At 35.9% G+C, this 15314-nt stretch overlaps 1 long non-coding RNA gene across 1 annotated transcript; it reads right to left on the bottom strand.

Moving 5' to 3' along the window:
- Positions 1 to 968: 968 nt before the first annotated feature.
- LOC123871666 lies at positions 969 to 12959 on the bottom strand. Its single transcript, XR_006797317.1, has 3 exons — positions 12948 to 12959; positions 9659 to 9662; positions 969 to 1143 (listed from the first exon to the last, which is right to left on the bottom strand). It is a non-coding gene; the product is annotated as an uncharacterized LOC123871666 (long non-coding RNA).
- Between the last annotated feature and the right edge of the window lie 2355 nt (positions 12960 to 15314).

Genomic DNA, 15314 nt, shown 5'->3' on the forward strand with positions numbered 1-15314 from the left:
CTACCTGGTACCAGTTTGTGAAAAATTAAACTCTATTATTTCATTTTCTAAAATAAAAATGGCGATTTTTATCTTCCCAAACACAAAAAACCCATCAGAGCAACAAACAAAGCTTTCTTGCAGTTTTTCATTTACAAAATATTGTAAAAGCCGCAAAAAGATTTAATCATCATCAGCATTATTATCAACTGGAAGTCCACTGCTGGACATAGGTCTTGTAGGGGCTTTCACACGCCACGTCTTGCGCCGCCTGAATCCAGCGGCCCCCTGTGACTCGTTTGAGTCTGTCTGCCCACCTTGTTGGGGAGTCTTTCAACGCTGCGCTTTCCGGTGCGAGTTCACCATTCTAGCACCTTGAGACCCACCGTCTATCGGTTTAAGAGATAATAAGTATAGTATCTAGTACATCCTTCATACATCCATGGTCGCAGCATAAGCTCGTGGCCATGAGGCATGTCTGCCTCAACTGCCCTGCCCTGCATAATCTGGACTGTGCTGTGCAATTTCTAGCTGTGTCTCAGCATAACCCCAACCTTAGTGTGAACACTACAGCTTCATTTAAATACACCAGAATAACATAGTGCAATTTCAATGACAGACGAGAAAAATATGAGATGAAAGAAATGGGGAAAATAAAACAAAAGAAACCCTATCCAATTCATTAGAGAGCTAAAACATCTTAAGCGGAGGAAATTGTGTAATTTCTGAGGTTTCTGAGAAAAATAGTTTCATTATACCCTCTGTTTGTTGTATTAACAGATACCCGCAACTTTGTTTGCGAACTAAAGTCTTATCTTGGCTATTATGAAACTCTATTACTGGAAAATGGAGTTAAATTATTATAGAGAACTGTTACGAAGTCTTATAAAGCAACTTTGATGTTTTGTACGGGCGTTACAGATAGGTACATATAAGATTTATTTTTGTGAAAAGCTAAGTATACAAAATAATGATGTCTTCGAGAGACATTATATGCAGATGTGTGTGCGCAAACACCGTTGCACTCTATTCTCTCACTCTCACAGTCCTATAGCACGGAAATTCAACACGATCGGAGGAAGATCAGGCGCAGGACCGACAGCTTTACGTGCTCTCCGAGGCACGGGGATGACACACCGCCAATTTCCTAATTCCGGGCTAGTACTAAAGAGCGGGTTTCCAGAAAAACCAAATACCTACCTTTTTTTTACTGACCCGGGAATCGAACCCAGAGTCTAGTCATCCGCAGTCGAACTTGCTAACCACTAGACCAATCAAACCTGTTTTAATTATGATTTTTTTAACCTGTACCTTAAAAGTTAAGTATCGAGTAAGGTTAGTAAATTAATAAACGTTTTATTGGTAGGTAAAACAAAACCCGTGACAACAAAGCAATTTTTTTAATTAACTAAAATTTTGATTTTATTGTCTTAGGACTTCAAGTAGGCTTCAATCTAATTAGTGTACCTAAGTTTTTTCCTTACAAAAAATTCGCTATTAACTTAGCAAACAATTCGTTATTAATAGGCTCTGTATTACAGTGTCCTTTTTTAATTCTATACATCATTTCTTTTATTAAAGTTTGGTACAATTAAGATTTATTTATATATAATAATATAATATCAGGTAAGGCTTCAGTGACACAAAAGATTCTAGGTACAGCCGTGTGTCTTCCACTTTAGAAAACTTTTTAATTTTCTCATTCTAGAAGCCGGGGTGGGGTAACTTTGTAATGAGGACCGTTCGTGAATTATGATCGTCCATATACGGGGTGACTTGTGAACTATGTGTATAAAATTCTGCACTGCTCCATCCTTTGTTATAAGGTTTGATGAAAATTACTTAATTTACGACTTGGATGTAGTATTTTTTAACCCCCGACCCAAAAAGAGGTGTGTTATAAGTTTGACATGTGTATCTGTGTATCTGTCTGTGGCATCGTAGCTCCTAAACTAATGAACCGATTTCATTTAGTTTTTTTTGTTTGAAAGGTGGCTTGATAGAGAGTGTTCATAATCCAAGAAAATCGGTTCAGCCGTTTGAAAGTTATCAGCTCTTTTCTAGTTATTACTGTAACCTTCACTTGTCGGGGGAGTTACAAATTTTTAATTTACACTTGTATGATATTTCTTTTCAGGACCGCCCAAAACAGGAGTGTGATATTTTCAGGTGTTTGTATATTGGAGTTTATTTATTCCCCCATAACTTTTAAAGGCCTGAATTGATTTGGATATATGGCATGTTTGAATCATCATCCCGAATGGTACTAACTATATTTTAATTATAATATGGCGGCTGTGAGGCACCATTTTCAAATATTACAAAAACTTTACATTTTTTAACAGAGTAGTGCACATGTTTTTATGATGAATTAATTGTTTTGATAATGTATAGTACAATCTTAGGTTAAAAGTATCCACTGGCAAGTAACTTTCCCAATTTCTTGCAGAAATCAGCTTTTTAAGTTAATTTTACCCACCTACAAGTTGAGATGTTTACGATTTATTGAAAGCACAGAAATCCAAATAATACTAATAAATCCATGATTGAAAGTAATGATTTTATCTTTGACGCTCTATCCTGATAAATTAGAGTTTCGTAGATGACTCACTACACCAGCGTAGGAGTTAGCAAAATACTCCATTGGTAGGTAGCTATTACATACTAACTACTTGATAAGTTTTCGTCACGTCTCTTAACAAAATTTCCTCTTTCTAGCAAAAGCTTGGAACAGTTTGCCATATCCACACAATGCGATTCTTATCTCACAGCTCCCAATATTACTCGGAGCAAACTTTGTTATTACTTTACCCGAGTTTATTTGGAAATGAACTGGAAACTGGCGTCCAGCGGCGACGCACACGATTTATAATCCCTGTACACCAGACCACAAACAAATTTACACCTTATTCCTTCACAACAAGATTAAAATTAACGTGGCTAAAACTCCATCGAATTTAAACTTCATAATTGTATTGACTGAGGAAAATGGATTTTAACAAGGTTATTTTAAGATTGGATTTTCAGTGGTTAAGATGTAGCTATAATATGTTTTAAATTATAATTAGATGCATATTAAACTTTTAAGGGTTGTTGTAGGACTGCGATGGTTTCTATAGCGTTAAGAGCAACCGCCGAGTTTCTTGCTGGTTCTTCTCGGTAGGAAAGGCATTCCGAACCAGTGGTAGATGCTTTTGACGATTCGAAAGAACTTGTAAAAGTCTAATTGAATAAAAACATTTTGAATTTGAATTTGAATTTGAATATGATGGTAAATGTGAAGCAAACTATTGTTTTGCCATTAAATTTTGTTTTCGTATATAAGTTTGACTAGCTGTTGCATACGATTTCTATTATATTATTTCCAGAATAGATATTATTTAGGTATCTATTAATATAAGTAGGGTTCCTCTGTCTCATTAGTAGCATCTACATGATTTCAGTAGATTAGTCGTCGTAATTATACGAAATTAAATTTTACTGGAGACCGTCCAAAAAGCTAATCAAACCCGTTAGTTAAATTTTAATTGTATCATTTTGATCGTAATCATGAAGTTTGGACTCAATTTTAGCATAGTTTTTGATTTATCGTGCAAAATGTTGGAAAAAATATCCGAGTACGGAACTCTCAGTGCGTGAGTCTGACTCGCACTTAGCCGGTTTTTTTTTTCGTATAAAATGTAGGTTCATCCGGACCATAACGAATTGGTTGATACCTCATTCAGCATAATCGGTTCAATAGTTTAGGCGCTACGGTGGAACATACATAAATACAAACCTACATACATACATATTACATACCCTTCTTTTTGGTTATGTCGTAGTCGGGTGGATTCGTAGTAGGCCAAAATGTCTTGTGGGCCAGAAGTGTATTTATTACACTATATTTTGTACGCTAGCTTCTTAGGTACTTGTGTTTGTAGTTATTTGTATTCAATCAGATCCTTTCGGATCTCGAGCTCGAGTTACTAGTCGCTTATGCATTAGTAGGTATAATTTCGGAAATTCATCTTTTTAGCTCTCCAAATGCAAATGTAAAGTGCCTTGCTCTAGAGAAAGTTGAAAGGCCCAAGTAAATTCGAATCTACAAGTTTATTTTAATATTTATAGACCAAGATTGAGTGGTGTTATTAGTTAAAATACATACAAACATAAATATTACCTACTTACTTAATATTATAAATGCAAAAGGGTATGTGTCTTTTGTCCGTCTGTCTTGTTGCTAGCTTTTCACGGCCCATCTGTTTAACCGATTTTGACGAAATTTGGTACAGAGCTTATACCTCGGAAACGGACATAATAATATAGACTAATTTTTGTCCGGGAAATTAAAGAGTTCTCACGGGATTTTAAAACACACCCATTTATCTTTATATTTTTTAAAAATCAGTTTTTACAAAATTTGGTATAGACAGTTTGCATCCCGAGAATAGACGAGGCTACTTTTTATCCTGGAAAATCAAATAGCTACCACGGGATTTTTTAGAATTTATCGTCTATTTTCTTAGAATTGCCATGGTTCGATTTCAAATGTCCCCGATCTAAATCCAAACCCTTCGGAATCCGGCTCCAAACAACTATAATACATCAAAATGCGAATATAAAGTGCCCAACTCCGGGCGAAAGTTGGTAGAATAAATTTGAGTTTAAAAGACTATTTATTATTCTAAAGTCATCACAGGGCGGTGCGCCGAAAACATGAGTTATGGTGTACTGTTTAAGAGAATGAAATATTTTTAAAGTTTTCCGCTTTAAGTGAATTCTCCGTGATACCAAGGTGGATTTCTAGAAGTTGTCAGCAGAGAGTTGCCACAATCCATAGTAAAATATTAGGCACTAGCTGATACCCGCGACTTGGACGCGTGGATTTAGGTTTTTAAAAACCCGTAGCGACTCTTTGATTTTTCCGGGGGTAACACAGTACCCTATGTCACTCCCCAGGTCTTTAACTATACCCATGCAAAAAATCACGTCGATCCGTTGCTCCGTTACATTACTCATTATCATCAGCATCATGACCGACCCATCGCCGGCTCACTACAGAGGCGGGTCTCCTTTTTTTTTGTTTTTTTTTTTTCTCTCTTGTCTGGCTTTTCAAAGATTAGCCAATGTCAAGTGTGTAGTTATTTGTAACAAGTTAGTTAAACTATACAAGTATGTACCCCGTCTGTGCCGGCACTCGCCGACACACGCACGGCACCTCCTTAGTCCTTAGAGCGCTTTCCAGTCAGTTTTAACAAAAAAACACTCCAAAAAGGCAGAGCACGCCCGCCAGCTAACACCAACACAGACGAAGTCCCGGGTCTCCTCTCAAAGTGAGAAGAATTTTGGCTGGATGCCTGACTACACCTCTGAGAACATTATGGAGAACTCTCAGGCATGCAGTAATATTTTTACATACCTTTAGAAATTAATATCTTTAAATTGGTCCTCGGCACAAGTTAACAAATATGCGTGCGTTTAAAGTAACTACACAACTAACACACACATTTCGTTTCGAAGAAAATAAGTAACGTCTGGCGACATTGGGATTTTGGACCGTGACGTTTTTGTGGTGGTAGTGGATTTCTATCAACGTTGGCGAGAGCGAAAATCTCATACTAAACCTACAGGATCCACTAACTTTTTTCCCGACCCTTGTAAGCTTATTGTTCCGCTCCTGAACAAGTTAGTTAAAGGACGACAGACATAACAAAGTAGCTACTTGGTAAATTGTACATTATCAAATAACATTTATGCTAGCCCAACTCCTCAAACGAGGAAACTATTCCCGAAACTTAACCAAGTAGCTCGCGTCAAACGTACCTCGTGTGTCACTGAGTTCGCTAGCTTGAGTTCACCGCAACTAGCAACTAGCAAGTTGCAACTAATGTACATTATGAAACTATACTATACAAAGTGTTTATTACTTTGATGTTCACACAGAGAAATGTCTTATTAGATATGACTAAGACTTCATACGCGTGGATTTAGGTTTTTAAAATCTCGTTGGAACTCTTTGATTTTCCGGAATGAAAGAAGCCTATGTCACTCGCCAGGTTTTTAACTGTACCCATGCAAAAAATCACATTGATCTATTGCTCTGTTGGGACGTGATTGATAGACAAACCAACCAACCAACAAACTTTCGCATTATAATAACGGGTAGTGATGTTCCGCCGCCGTAGAAGTTAGTCACAAGATGACAGACATAACAAAGTAGCTAGGGTACTTGGTAAATTGTACATTATCAAATAACATTTATGCTAGCACAGCTGCTCAAACGAGGAAACTATTCCCGAAACTTAACCAAGTAGCTCGCGTCAAACGTACCTCGTGTGTCACTGAGTTCGCTGGCTTGAGTTCACCGCAACTAGCAACTTGCAACTAATGTACGATATGAAACTATACTATACAAAGTGTTTATTACTTTGATGTTCACATAGAGAAATGTCTTATTAGATATGACTAAGACTTCATACGCGTGGATTTAGGTTTTTAAAATCTCGTTGGAACTCTTTGATTTTCCGGAATGAAAGAAGCCTATGTCACTCGCCAGGTTTTTAACTGTACCCATGCAAAAAATCACATTGATCTATTGCTCTGTTGGGACGTGATTGATAGACAAACCAACCAACCAACAAACTTTCGCATTTATAATAACGGGTAGTGATGTTCCGCCGCCGTAGAAGTTAGTCACAAGATGACAGACATAACAAAGTAGCTAGGGTACTTGGTAAATTGTACATTATCAAATAACATTTATGCTAGCACAGCTGCTCAAACGAGGAAACTATTCCCGAAACTTAACCAAGTAGCTCGCGTCAAACGTACCTCGTGTGTCACTGAGTTCGCTGGCTTGAGTTCACCGCAACTAGCAACTTGCAACTAATGTACGATATGAAACTATACTATACAAAGTGTTTATTACTTTGATGTTCACATAGAGAAATGTCTTATTAGATATGACTAAGACTTCATACGCGTGGATTTAGGTTTTTAAAATCTCGTTGGAACTCTTTGATTTTCCGGAATGAAAGAAGCCTATGTCACTCGCCAGGTTTTTAACTGTACCCATGCAAAAAATCACATTGATCTATTGCTCTGTTGGGACGTGATTGATAGACAAACCAACCAACCAACAAACTTTCGCATTTATAATAACGGGTAGTGATGTTCCGCCGCCGTAGAAGTTAGTCACAAGATGACAGACATAACAAAGTAGCTAGGGTACTTGGTAAATTGTACATTATCAAATAACATTTATGCTAGCACAGCTGCTCAAACGAGGAAACTATTCCCGAAACTTAACCAAGTAGCTCGCGTCAAACGTACCTCGTGTGTCACTGAGTTCGCTGGCTTGAGTTCACCGCAACTAGCAACTTGCAACTAATGTACGATATGAAACTATACTATACAAAGTGTTTATAACTTCAGTGTTAACACAGAGAAATGTCCTATTAGATGTGCCTGAGGCTTCATACGTGTGATTTAGGTTTTTAAAAATCCCGTGGTAACTCTTTGTTTTCCGGCGTAAAAACTAGCCTATGTCAATCTCCAGGTCTTAACTATACCCATGAAAAAAATTACGTTGATCTGTTTCACTTGAAAATATTTAAATATTGTTTTTGTTACTTGCGTTTCAGTAGGTAACCATTCATGTTGTAATTGCATCTACATGAACGCTTACTGATGTTTCACTACGTACTTATAACCTCTCCTCTTATTGAGGTTATAAAGAGCTTACAATATACGTGTACCACTTGTTGCTCTACCACTAATGTGCATCGAGAGTCAAGTAGCACGAAATAGAGAGGTGCATTAAAACCAAAATTCGGTAAAGCATAATAAATTTTCTTTGGCGATAGTTTCATAGGAAAAACGATGTAAGTTCTTAGTGCTTACCTGTCCAATTCTTAGCAGTTTTGTTTTTACTAGTAAATTAAAAAAAAACCCATTTAATTCATCTGTACATATAACAAGTGTAAATTAAAAATTTATAACACCCCCGACAAGTGAAGGTTACAGTACCTAGAAAAGAGCTGATAACTTTTAAACGGCTGAACCGATTTTCTTGGATTATAGCTAAGAACACTCTCGATCAAGCCACCTTTCAAACAAAAAAAACTAAATTAAAATCGGTTCAATAGTTTAGGAGCTACGATGCTACAGACAGATAAACAGATACACCGATACACAGATACACACGTCAAACTTATAACACCCCTCTTTTTGGGTCGGGCGTTAAAAAGACAGTTGTAGATACTGACTAACTGACAGCCCAAACCCACCGCTTAGGTTCAAACCTTGAAATTGTAACGGTAGTTTGCGTTTACGTCTTAGGAAGCTTTTATACAAATTCTACCCAGAGGTTAATAATGATGGATGAAAGTTTGTAGTGTTTATTTGTTTTTAGAGTTTGTAATAAAAATGAGCTTTAATTAATTATTCGCTTGTGTGACCAGGTGGATACTGCTTCCATTAAAATAATATACAGCGTCTTCTCTGAACCGTGGATTACCCACGTAAAATTCCAATATCCATTGTGCAAAGTTGGAAACTTGTTGCGACGAATTACGATGTAACTTTTGATAAAGTGCAGTTGAGTTTTTATTCTTTGGCGCTAAATTCAGTGGGCAGCATCTGTTACCGTTATTTATACTTTCGGTTAATGTGTTTTTAAATATATTTGGGACGATTTATTTTGTAGCTGTGGCTTACACGAGTAAGTTATAGCGTTCTTTTGTTTAGCAGATGTATTATATAATTTGTACATAATAGGTTTTTTTAATGGAATTGTATTTGGTAAAGGAAAAATTTGTGATTTTTTTCAACTAGTTATAACAATAATATTAATGTCAGTAAATATCATTAGGTATATGTTATGCCATGCTTAGATGCCATACGTAGGTAAACATAGCGTGGGGCGCTCCCTAGCAGTCTGCCAATCCGCATTTAGCCAGCGTGGTAGATGATGGTCAACACCCCATTCTGAGAAAACACCCATGCTCAGTAGTGCGTCGATGATGAGGCAAAAAATTGCGTCGATTCATTGCTTCTTTGAACGTGGATGTGATTGAAGGACATACCAACAAATAAAGAGACTTTCACATATTTTATGATATAAAAAGTTTTGACAACTTTTTTGGTAAAAATTTCATCACGGCATGATGAAAACAGGTGAAAAACGTATAGGATCTATTGAAATGCTTTTCAGTCGTTAATACCTGCAAAATGTCCGCTTCCGGCTAGAATGCAAAGGGTGATATTGTGAAAATCGGTTAGAAAATTCCACCAGTTTTTCAATTCTTGCCTGTCTATCCTATTTCCGGGTAGTGACGTTGGATTAAATTTGTGGAAAAGAGATTAAAAATACTGACCGAAAATTACATGACCATCGAAAATTGTACTTTTTTGAAAATGGCTGTTATGTGTCAATAATTTTTTAGCTGTCTTAGTATACTAACACAATCCAATGCCAATAACCATTTGCCTTATCTTGTACTTTAGGTGATTTAGTATTTTTCATACCCGCATTGTATAGCGTGCATTGACTTTGAGTGACTTATTTATGGAATATTTGTTGACCTCTAGCGTCGGTCAGATGTTTTATTTGCAATATTTTGTGAACTTTTAAAAAGGTTTTTTTTTAATTGTAGTTTTTTCATAGTATCTTATCAGAAATCGTCAGTAGTATCACCTGACTTCGTTTTTGCTAGCGTTCTGGTTACTTCTGTTTAGAAGAAAGCCTACAAAGTATAAGTGAAAAATAAGCAGAATACTAAAGAAATCATAATTTTCATTTATGTAGAATGTACATACTAGTATTTTAGTAAGTATATTTTTCTAAAGTAGCCGAATCGGAATTCGGGGTCAGTGCCAAATGAAAATGAATAGTATAATAAATCAATTTCCTCAGTGATTGTACTGAGAGGAATATCCTCCTCATATTCACAGTACACCCGAACTCTCGGGAGCCGGGATAATGGAGCAACTCGATAAAAGATTTCCCGGGACACCGATACTTCATAGTCTAGGAGTCAGTGGTCTTTATTACGAGGTAAACTAGCACTTAGCTAATGCATTGTAAGTTGATAAAGTAATACTCGACATAAAATATTGTATACTTAGTAAAATAGACGATGATGTAGCTAACATATTCCTTTAAGGTTAGCCCGCTACCAAGCTTAACGCTCATAGACGGAATGAAAAATTCAACTTAAATAACATTTACTTTGACATACGGTTGAAATTATAATAATGGGAATAAGCACCACTAACCATTACTAAATAGTTTTTTTTAAATTATTTATAAAAAAAATAAGATAAATCTAAGCATGATATACACACACATACTACACTTTCGTGCTTATGCAAATTCAAATTCAAATAGGTACATAATTTATTCAAATTGGGTACCATTGTGGAATTTGTAATATAATGATATAAAGGTGATAATTAATTACGTAAACTTAAAACTAAAGCCACGAGGTGTTCAAACGCGCCCAGGTCTGAGAAGAGCCTACAACAAATTGAACCGCGATACCAAGTAGGCTTCAGGAAATATCTTCGTCTCCTGGCCTATGTTGGCGCTAAGGCAAACAGAAGTAGGAAGTTGGGCTTGCTTCATACTTTCTGATGGTCTTAGTGTTATCATAACTTGAACGAACTTGTTACGTCGTTACGTCTTTTGGGAGTCGAGTGAGGAACACCATCTGAGGAAGAAGAAATCAGGACATTGTAATTAAAAATCGGTAAAGTGCACGCTGGACACTCGGGTTCCGTACCATCGTACAAGTAGTAACACTTCTTAATTTTTTTTAATATTCATGGTGGTAATTTTGAAATTTTTAGTATTTGGTGTTATAGCGGCAGCAGAAATACACATTCTGTCAAAATTTCAGATCTCTACTCTCTGGTTCACGAGTTACAGCCCACTGATAGACAGTCAGAGGGAAGGACGGATGGACGGACGGACTGACAGCGGAGTCTTAGTAATAATTCGAAGGCATTCCAAACCAGTGGCAGATGTATTTGACGATTCAAAAGTACTTTAAAAGTTTAATTTAAGTAGCAAAAAATATTTTTATTCATTTATTTAAATAGGGTGCCGTTGCCGTTGGCACCCTTCGGATACGGAACCCTAAAACACAGACAATGTGCGCGCTGCCTTTATGTCAAAGTAAATAAAGCTGAGTTTGAGTTGTTATTACTAAGAAAATCGCCGCGCCTCTACCAGTATGCTTGGCGGTTTAGCGATGCGGTCCTGCCTGCATGATCTCTTAATTTAATTTTCATCCATGGTTTGACGTGGTTACCCTACTGAATCGTGAAATTAACTACCGTGTGATATCTCTGAAGTACATTGTGTTGTAAAGCCGCGATTGTGTCAAAGTAATGAAAGTTTTGATGGGCTTTTGTACGGCTGACCTGAAAGAGGTTATGAGTTTGCAGGGAGTAGGGATTTGTTGAACATTATCGGCAGTTAGAATTACACCTGGATATTTTATGAAATGTAACGATGGACCGAATTGACTTCTATTGGATAACAATATTATCTTAATATTATCAGGCGTTTCACTAGTCACTAAACTAGATGCATAATATTTTATGATATCACTAGATTTGCTTAGTGAAATGGTCTAATTGAGTTGTGGTTTTACCATCTCGCGGGGACCATATCTCCGAGAGATATGGCGAAATCCCGGTTTATACCTACCATTTTCCTGCGACACTGTCCGTTCGCGTGTCACAGGTCTCTAACTCCAGACGAAATAAGTTACAAAGCAGACATTTTGGTATGTGAATTAGAAATTCAATTAAATATATATAACTAATTTAAATGTCTATGTTATCTTAAGGCCGATTCACACCAATTGCGTATGCAGCACGTACACGTGACACGTGCATAGTGACGCGTGTGAACCCATAGACGTAACTGCACGCATTACGTCTTCGCGAACTTTCACGCCACGCAAGCGGTATGCCATGTTTCATACAGTTCCATACATTACAACCACATTACAACGCAATGATACGCGCTACGTCTACGGTTACGCAACGCTTACGCAGCCTGTGTGAACGAGCTCTTATAAGTATGTTATATTTTTTGAACCCAGTAAAATCTTAATTTATTTTATCGTTATATCCAAACATCAGACTTACAGTTTTCATAAAACTATTACACTAAGCAATATTAATCTAAATTAATGTAAGCCGAACATATTGTTATAATAACTAATGATAATGTAAGCGTGTCGCTGAGCCACTAAAATGATTACCCAATTAACTATGAGATTAGCCAACTAATTACAAAGACAAATGGAAATTAAATGGCCTTACAATTTGGTATAATATTCCAGATAATATTATATCCTCCTAATTAAACATAAAGCAATGCAGTAGCCCAAGTGCAATAAATAATCGATACAAGTATAAAAGGATTTGTCCCGACTGACTGACTGACTGATCTATCAACGCGCATAGGTAATAACAATATAATACTATGTTTACTATGTCTAATCTAAAATAAACATCAAAATCAAAGTATTTTTTACAAATGCATCTAACATTGGTTCGCTTAACCTCTCTGGGATTATTAGAAACTTTAAATGACAGTAGGTTTCTTATAATATAGAAAATTCTGTGCTCCGGAACCTATCATTATCACTTCCAATCGTATGAAATGAAAAAAAAATCATAACTTTTTAATGTACTTGTACTTACCAAAAGTTTTTCATCAATCAACGTCAATGACATCGTACGTACAAGTCTGTTTTTGAAGCCGAAAAGATTTTATCAATAAATAATGTCCAATACAATTTATATTAATACAAAAATATGAAATATGAATCGAATAAAGATAAGGCGAAGGGATTTAATGAAAAAAATAAAACCCGATATTAATAACGTAAGATACGGATTCTATCGAAAGGACGCGGCGCACTGCATACGAATGAAACATTCCTTAGTCTATTACGTGATCGTACGATATTTTATCACATTTCTGCAATAAACAAAATATTTGTTCAAATTATTACTAAGAAATGATGCCTGCAACTTGTGTGCGTGGATTTATGTTACAATTTAACCCCATGGAAAATCTTTGATTCTCAGAATAAAAAGTAGTATGTCACTCCCCAGGGTTTTAAGTACATAATATTGTATATCAAATCTTTGAAAAGAGCAACCGCCGAGTTTCTTGCTGGTTCTTCTCGGTAGGAAAAGCATTCCGAACCAGTGGTAGATGCTTTTGACGATTCAAAAGAACTTGTAAAAGTCTAATTGAATAAAAATATTTTGAATTTTGAATTTTAATATTATATTAATACGAAAAAATCACCGTTGCATTTTTGCAACGTGATTGTAGACAAAACCAAGAAACAAACTAAGTCTAACAAATTGTTGCTAAGTTTCAAAGCAGAAAAAGCCCATTTAAGTTTTCTATCTTTCGTTGAAATCAGTTGAGCTATCGATTACTTATCGATTATCATACAATTCATAAATATACAATCAGATACTTATTCTTTTAGGCTTGTCACATTCTAAGAATATAAATAAAAAAAAATTACGACAGAACATAAAAGTTTTAATTCAAATACACTTATATGCTTAAAGTGTTTTCGAATCATCAAGTGAATATTCTTAACGAATAGCTACAGGATTACCCCACCGAACTAATATTGGATAAGTTAGTTTTTCGGTTGATTGGTGTACAGACGGGCTCCGATATATTGCATTGTTGGCCCGAATACTAATAGTACATTGCGATTAAATATATGTTGCTATGACGGCAATCTTTCCCAATTTCGGGGATGAAGCTCTCCGTGACTTACAACATAATCAGACCGACGGACCTTTTGTTTTGCGATGAATGATAAATGTGTTTCGGGTTATAGTTTCTTTGGAAGTAGTTTTAGTTATAGAAGAGAAGCAAAAGAAGGACGAAAAGTTTTCTCTTAGGCTGCCTTTTCACCAGAGTAGGGTAATATTGTGTGTTCTAGCTCAAGTCTCTAGATGACGCGGCGCGCCAGCGCGCCGGATCTATAAGACTTAAGCTAGAACACACAATATTTTCACAATAGATATCAGTTACAAGAGAATGATCAGGTTATTGTTACTAACTCATGTAGAAAGATGATTCAATGGTTGATTTAGCACATTCTCAAGTGATGCAACTAGTTACGATACTGAGTTGGAATATTTTATAGAAATTCTATTCTTAAGCATCGATTAGATTATTTAGAATAATTTATATTTTGTACTGGAACCCTTAAGAACCTACCTAATGCAATTAATGTAGCACTCATCTTAAATTTATGTTAAGCAGAGGTTCCGTTTAAGATGGGAGCATGTTAAAGCGGAACAGGTATGTCAGTTTATTAATATAAGTAATTAGTAACCACACTCCTTTATCGTAAAGTCAAAATTCAAGTGTTGCGGTATAAAGGTTCAAACACGATCGTTCAATTATTCAATCACTCATTTATTCATTTATTCAAGTATTCAATTCATGGTAAGTGGTGTGTCAGTTTAAGATGGAAGCATACTAAACCGGAACAGGTACGTTTGTCAGTTTATTAATATAAGTATAATTAGTGACCACACTCCCTTACCGAACATTCAAATGTTGCGGTATAAAGGTTCAAAGACAATCGATCAATCATTCAATCATTCATTCATTCATTTATTCAAGTATTCAATTCATGGTAAGTGGTGTGTCAGTTTAAGATGGAAGCATACTAAACCGGAACAGGTACGTTTGTCAGTTTATTAATATAAGTATAATTAGTAACCACACTCCCTTATCGAAAATTCAAGTGTTGCGGTATAAAGGTTCAAAGACGATCGTTCAATCATTCATTCATTCATTTATTCAAGTATTCAAAACATGGTAAGTGGTGTGTCAGTTTAGGATGGAAAGCATGCTATGCCGGAACAGGTAAGTATGTCGGTATATAAGTATCAATAATAATTACTAACCACACTCTTATAATAGAAGGTTAAAATTCAAGTGTTGTAGTATTAATTTTCATCCAATTCATTCATTCATTCATTCTAGTGTTATGGTATCCCACTAAAGCAAGTGTCCGAGTCAGAGGTGCATGCCTGGGATCGAACCCCTGCCCGACTTATAACCGGAGGCAGCGGGCGTCTTAATCACTATGCTATCATGACTCATAGAGTAGATCGAGTTCGGTTGATAGACCTACTATTCCATAAAATACTTACATTAACACTTTTCTACCTAACTATTTTTGTCGATAAAATCATATTTCATATAAGTAAGTATAAGTACTTTTTATTCTCTAAATAGGCGATAATTTTTATAAAATCATTATTATTAATCGATCCGC

Source organism: Maniola jurtina, chromosome 14 (genome assembly GCF_905333055.1).
Source record: "Maniola jurtina chromosome 14, ilManJurt1.1, whole genome shotgun sequence".
Lineage (NCBI taxonomy): Eukaryota > Metazoa > Arthropoda > Insecta > Lepidoptera > Nymphalidae > Maniola > Maniola jurtina.